Source organism: Octodon degus, unplaced genomic scaffold, assembly GCF_000260255.1.
Source record: "Octodon degus isolate 3935 unplaced genomic scaffold, OctDeg1.0 scaffold00001, whole genome shotgun sequence".
NCBI lineage: Eukaryota > Metazoa > Chordata > Mammalia > Rodentia > Octodontidae > Octodon > Octodon degus.
In genome coordinates, this window is record NW_004524577.1 from 37,216,954 (window position 1) to 37,224,237 (window position 7,284).

General features: G+C 46.7%; 1 long non-coding RNA gene across 1 annotated transcript; it reads left to right on the forward strand.

Moving 5' to 3' along the window:
* The first annotated feature begins 694 nt into the window (after positions 1 to 694).
* LOC111814896 lies at positions 695 to 7,038 on the forward strand. The gene is made up of 3 exons (XR_002819766.1): positions 695 to 797; positions 4,271 to 4,354; positions 6,207 to 7,038. It is a non-coding gene; the product is annotated as an uncharacterized LOC111814896 (long non-coding RNA).
* The last annotated feature ends 246 nt before the right edge of the window (positions 7,039 to 7,284 follow it).

Genomic DNA, 7,284 nt, shown 5'->3' on the forward strand with positions numbered 1-7,284 from the left:
TGGTAAGCAGTTCTTGGTAGCAGTTAGACTACCATCAAAGGTGCTTCGGAAGGCAGGATGGATATTGACGTGCCTGTAAGCTAAGAAGTCAGGTAGGCGAGGGAGATGGAAATTGCATGTCTAATGACTCCCGAAGGCTTTGTGTTGCTTATTAATCATGTGGCAAATATGTTTAAATAAACACAGACAATTAAGGTTCAACAGTATCTCAAGGGAAAGGGGCATTATTGAGGCTTAAACCAGACTGTTGATGCTTCATTTGGGTCCAGCACAATAGATGCAGAAAAAAATCAAAGTTAAAGACATTTCAGGGAAAAGTGTGATGAAACTAAGGGGGAGAAATTCAGAGGTTCCTTTCAGAGTTCTCATTCCCCAGGTATTAGAGATTTGAAATTATTATGGTGATGATGATGATGATGATGATGATGATGATGATGATGATGATGATGATGAAATGATGAAAATGATCCCAACCACCATCACAATAGTGGACAGTGACAACCGTGACAACCATGACAAGGATGATGTGATGATCAATGCGGACACAGAACAAAGCTCTTGGGGGTTCTTAAGAGTTTTCCTGCCCCTACTCACTTCTCCCTGTCTCTTCCCAGCCCTGGGCCTAATTTGTTCTCCCTGACAGTGTCTGTCAGAGGCTGCATTCCTGCCTGCTCACGGCAGCTCTGCTGCCTGAGCCCAGCAGACCAGGAAAAATGCTTTGCCCTGCCCTGCCGTGGAAGGCGTTGTTCACTCTTGGCCTCCGTGCCGACCTTTGGCCATTGTCCTTTCAGTTTCCTGTATCCTTCACAACATGGTTCTCCCAGCACTGAAACTCGTAGGATTCCTTATTCAGAGCTTAATAGAGGTTCATGTTTATGACTCTTCAATGAACTTATACACACTTAAAATAATACCCTGATAGCGATGTCCATGCCCCTGCATGATGCGGGCACTGCCCCTCTTATGCTAACACCTTGATCTGACGAGATTGGGCGGTTCAGGGTGCCATGGCTGTAGACTAACACCTTGATCTGACTCTTACTCTTACTCACAGCAGTCAACTCTGATTTTTCAGTTCCTAAGAGATGCAAGCTTCTTTCCAAGCCTTTCAATCTGCTGTTTCCCCTGTCTGGAAACACTGTTCGCTCAGCTCGTGCCATGTGGAGCCTCTTGACTTTCTTAGCTGTCAGCCTAGAAGCCACCTCTCGGAAGCACCTCTCTGACCCATGCACTTAGTGGCCTCCATATTGGTCACCACTTGTGTCCTTTCAGCTTCTCAGTTCCCCTCTTACTGCAGCCATTGCAGGGACAGAGGCCTTGTCCTGGTGCCTCCTGGTAGCCCCTGGCTTCGGATGTCCCTGCTTCTTTCAGTTTCTTCTCCAGGCTTTCTCCAGTGCTGCTGTGGGGACTTTGCCTGTATGGCTTGGATATGTGAGGAAACTAATGACCCATGAAAAGTGGGAGCTGGTGGATCAGTGGCCATCGCTTTCATTCCTTGGGTGAGCAGATCTGACCTAGAATCTACTTGGCTCTTTGGTGTCCTAGCAGGATTGTCCCCACTGCCCCCAGTAGTGGCGAACTTGACGACGTATCTAAATTTCAATTTTTCTTCTTGTTTTGCTTTCTTTTCCCTACTTTCTCCTTCTCTTCCCTGGGATTATTGTAGGCAGCCGAGTTAGATAAAAATATTATAGGCAGTCAGACAGGGCCAGGCCCTCAAAGGAGACAGCACACAAGATGAGATGCCTTACAACTGTGGGAGGGGCGGATGCTCCTGCTGTGAGCCAGACCTAAACACCTAAAGGCCAAACAAATGCTAAACGAGTAGCACCTGGGATTGATATTCTAAATAGGTATCAATCACCTGGAAAGACCCAAGTGAGTCACTAGCCCAACCCCCAACAGAAAGAGACCCTGTCCCGCATTCCAACCCCCAACAGGAAAAGACCCTGTCCCATATGCAATCCCATTGGTTGACCATAGTTTTGTCCCACCTCCTGCCCACCTAAGTGAGTTCCCATTCTCTCCACCTTAGCCCCACATGGTTTTACACTATAAAAGTCCCTGGAAGAGACAGCTTCCCGGGGAACTACCCACTCGGGCACCCCTCCTGTCCCTCTCTTGGACAAGAGCTTTCTTTCTCTCAATAAATATATTCTGCTCATAACCTCTGTTTATTCCTAAAATTCATTCTTCGGTTTTAGAGAACACGAACTCGTGCAGGTCAGGTCCAGAGATTGTTTTTCTCTATGTCATTTGGAGGTTCCTTGTATGGTTTGGAGGTCACCCACCCGAGACCAGTTTTTCTCCCTGTATCAGGATCATTTCCTAAAATAAACAACCTCCATACAGTCCTTTGCCAAGATTTCCAAAGAACTCAAATTTCAAGTCCCCTTACCTTATTTAATATGACAAGAGCTCCACCTCTCTGTTAGCTCTTCCTGCACCTTACATTAAGCCTATGGATTTCTACCTTTCTTTTAATCTGTCTGGATTAGAATCTGATCAGAGAACAGGAGGCTCATCAGTTTTCAACTGTCTTCTCAGGTCCTAGTGTGTAATTCCTGGCAAGACACACTACCCCTAAATATACATTCATGAATCACAAAGTGCCATGTTCTATTTTAAGAATTACATTTGTACTCCAGGCAGTGAGAGGCAATAGGCCATCCTGGTTAAGAGCATTTTTTTCTGGAGCCTGACTTTCTCAGCTCAGTTCCTGACGGCCACATAAGTAGCTCAGTTGCCTCGAGGAGGTACCAAGCTAGGCAGGACACCAATTTATCCATCTGCAAAGTGAGGTTAATAATGGTACCCGGCACTCAGGGCTGTTATGACACTTCAATAAATTACATAAAGCACTCAGGACAGTACTGGGTACATGGTAACCACTAACAACTCTCTCTCTCTCTCTCTCTCTCTCTCTCTCTCTCTCTCTCTCTCTCTCTCTCTCTTTCCCTCCCTTCCCCTTTTAGTAATCATTTACTAAAATTCAGACTTGCACAGAGATGCTATCCATTTCAGCTCTTCTACATTTATCAGTCCTTTAGCTATATTTTCCAAGTATACCTGGGTTGACTATCAGCCAAGTGACACACAGGTAAGAATCAGTGACTTAGTGGCATGTGCAGTGCTTTAAATACTCCATGCATCTTAATCTGACCTAAGAAGTGTACCCTTCTGCCCTCTACCCCTCCCCTCCCCAGTCAGGAGCAAGGAAACAAGGCCTTTCGTTTCCATGTAGAAGGAGCTCATGCCCCATTCATATTGGCTTTCTGTAGGCAACTCTATAAGGGAATTTGTTTATTTCAGGGCTAAAGAATGTTTATATCGTAGTGACAGCAAGCTCCTTGCCTACAGACACTCCAAGAAAGAAAAAGCCACACTTCTGCTTTGGTTTCCAAGCTGACCTTCAAATGACTTTTAGAAACATTTCTTAAATCCTTTCACCTCTTAGGAGGAGGAAAACCAAAGTGGAGTTTTTTCATGTTTAGAGGTTCAATGTAAGACAAAGAGACTGTGTGTCTGCCTGTGGGAGGCAGAGATGTTGATGCCTGGATGTTATTCTTGGGCTGCACAAGGGCGGCAAGGCTGGAATTTTGTCATTGTTACTTGAGCCTCCTCACTTGCAAAGAATTGCTCACCCCACTCCTCTCCTGACTTCCCTCTTCACTTTCCCCTCTGACTAATCTCTACCTGCATGGCAGCCAAGACAGGTGGCCAGGTCTGGTGGGTCAGGTCTGAGTCAGGCAAGTGTCTGGGTGCACGGCTGTGAGACAGGGTGATGAAGCCCGGGAGGCCGTGTCAGGATTTCCCTTCTAATCCAGGGCCTTAGTGCAGTAGGCTAAAATAAGAACAGGCTGCAGGGGAACCATCAGGTGCTAGGCGGTACTGAAGGCAAGAAGTGTGCTAGGTTTGGGCCCTGAGTCTGCTCAGACTGGCGGTGTGATCTCTGTCCTCTCGCCTTTGTTTCCTGGAGATGAGGCCAGCGCCACCGTTCTCACTGGATTTGCATTTGATACAGGCAGCCAGTGACTCCGCAAGAAATTTTAGCCCTTTGTTGTGCATAATTTGGATCCACCCACATCTCACCAGTGAATGATCCCAGGCCCTAGAGAATGTATCAGGGAAATTCTTATGGTAGCTTTAGCAGTTGAAGACTGATTTTTAGTGCCATTATTTTCATGCCTATGACATTAATATTTAATTCAACTGTTTTATTTTGTTCTTTTTTTTCATTTTTTTGTTGTTCTTTATCTACACATTTCAGACTGGAACTTAACCTGGACATGGCCTAACCTCAGTAACATGGATGAATGAGTTTTATAAAAACATTAAGATCTCCTGAAATTCTGTATGTATATATGCACATAAACATGTATGTGTATGTGTGTGTCTGTGTGTGTATATATGCAAGAACATGTGTATGGCATTGGATTTAAAGTACATAATACTTTTTTGCAAGTTCTGTCAAGCTATTCATGACTATGTGACAATTTTGTTGAGTTATGTTCTATTTATCTCCACTACTTTCTGGCCTCATTGCCATTCCTGTCCATATTGTTGCACAGAGCAGAATTTTAAGAACACCTCCAGATATTTTTCAGGGAAGCCAATAAACAGCTTTAGCTGACACCTCCAGCGTGGCACGGTGATCCAAGCCAACACAAACAGGGAGTGGGAGGTTTGCTGACAGTTCTGGGCCCTGAAAGCTTAGGACTGGTTTGGTGAGGCCGAGTCGAAATCAAGCAGTGACTCGCAGAGGAGCCAGGGAGGACGCAGTCATGTTCCTTCTTGTACAAGCTCCATCCCTAAGGAAAGGAAATTCTACAAGAGGCTGAGCCCTCCGCTGGTCAAAGCAGGGGAATAAACTTGCATGACATGGGTGAGCTGAGGTCTACTAATCCTGACTCATACAACTAAGGCCTCCATGCTGTAGAAACACTGGGTTCTCCTGTCTGGTGTGGGGGCTGTACCTAAAACACCAGCATTTTTTCTGTATATTTATAGGGATCCAGATTGGACCATTAAAATAATGAGATTTCCAATCACAGTGGCTTAAATAAAAACACTTCGCGGGAGCCCTATATGATTAGGGACCTTGCTCATACAAGTACTCACTGCCATAATGCGTTCCTGTTGTCTTTAAAATGAAGCCATTCTGTAGCTGTACCATAAGCTGTAAAAACCTTCAGACAAAGCACTAGGAATAGTTGCCGCGGCCGTGTTTAGAACCCAGTGGCAGACGCTCCATATTCTCTGGCCATTTCCTGTACTCCAGGTGGCTTTGGACTACAACAGTGTTTGCACTTTGGCTCTCTGGCCTCCTGGTGGTGTGCTTTGTGTGCAGGGTTGAGCACTCGTGCTGGGAAATTGCTAGACAGCAAGCAGCCAGCAGCCAGCACGAGCTGGTGTGCACACACTCTAGCTTTCTCGTTCCTTGGGCGGGACGCTCTCCTGTTTGCCTAATCCTCCTGGGTTTGTTACCTGAATTAAACTAAATCACTACTTGAATTTAGGATCTGCTCCTGGGAAACCCGAATTAAGATATTCTTGTCCTTCTTTATTTTTTTTTTTTAATTTTTAAATTTTATTTATTTATTTATTTATTTATTTATTTGTGTGTGTGTGTGTGTGTGTGTGTGTGTGTGTGTGTGTGGCCAGCTCAGCCCACCAGGGGGAGGGGCTGGCTGGTATGTGGTGCTGGGGGATTGAACTGCGGTCCCTTTGCTTTGCTGAGCTTGTTCTCAGTAGGTGCTTTAGACCACTGAGCCATCTCACCAGCCCCTCTCGTCCTTCTTCTCACTCACTACTCTCTGATCTTTGTAACCTGACCACATGCTCCAAGAGATCTGCCCTGTCCACCCAGCTTCTTTCTTTCCACAACAACATATGCACCAGGGCGGACCAGTTACAGACTTCCTCATGCTTCACATCCAGGCTGCACCATGCATACACTGATGTATAGAGACCCAAGAACCCCAGACAACGAAAGCAGGATGCGTCCTGGCTGAGGACATAGTTGTCCTCAGAGCTCGCTGGTTGCCTTTGGGCTTGTTGTGATGCCTCTTGGGCCCGCACAGGCGGCACAGTGCTCCTGTGCATGCCTGAATTCTGACTGCACAGTCCGAGGCAGTGAGCCCGACCTTGGTGCACAGCTCGCTCCTGCTGTGACACGTAGCATTGTCTGTTTCCTCCCCCAACAGGGAACGGATGGAAGTATTTTTCATGAAGACAGGAAATACCTTCTCAACAGCTTTGAAAACCAGACAAAACGACCCCAAAAGAGCAGGCCCCTCGGGTGCAGAGAGCTGTGTGGGCTGAATCTTCAACTGCAGGATTAACCGTGGGGATCTGTGGCCACACCCGGTGATTTTACACACGGAAAAAAATCAAATTGGTGAAGTAAGATCTGTGTCACCTTCTTTAAAATGTACTGTCACTTCTCTGATGCAGTTGTGCAAGATTCAGCAAGGAGATGCAGGTAGTCCTCCCCTGGCAGGATGCCAGCGTGCACCAGCTTCAGCCGCATCTGTCCACAGTTAGGCAGAACGGCTCGGTTCTGTCTGTCTCCAGTCACCTTATCCGGGAAGTCTGAATACTTGCATGAAGCATGCGTTTGGATGTTAGCTCTTTAGGACACAAGTCGTTTTGTAAATGTCTGCACCACTCAACCAGCTAGTGACTGATGAGACCAGTTCTTTCCAAACCTCTCAGCAGTGGGTCACCGTGCCTCTGTCTTTCAGGCCACACATGGGCAGCAAAGCATACCTTGTCTTCCAGGGAGCACTCACGGGACCTTTTACAAGTAGATAATCGGTGGAGGGAAGCAGCCATCCAAACACGGAAGTGACGCAAAGGCACCAGAGATGAGAACCCAGGAAATGAAATTCAAGTTGAACACCGGTGAAGTCAAGATAGCGTTCTAAACGCTACCTCAGCAACCAAAAGGAGATGAATAAGGGAGAAGTTACGGACATAAATAAGGGAGAGATGAAGGGAGAGTGCTGTCCTAGAGGAAGTGACACCAGAAAAAAATATCACAGTAATGGAATGCTCAGAGATACTTCATGGTGGGCCGGCCAGATAGCTCAGCGGACTAAAGCACCTGCTTCGGCAGAGCGTAGTGGCCGGGTTTGATCCGGCCGCCAGGGTGCGCTGAGACCGCGATTGAGACTGGGCTTGATAGCGCGCTCCTGTAATCCCAGCTCTTGGGAGGCTGTCAACAGGAGAATCACAAGTCCGATCTACATAATGAGACTCTGTAGACCCTATAGTCTCTGT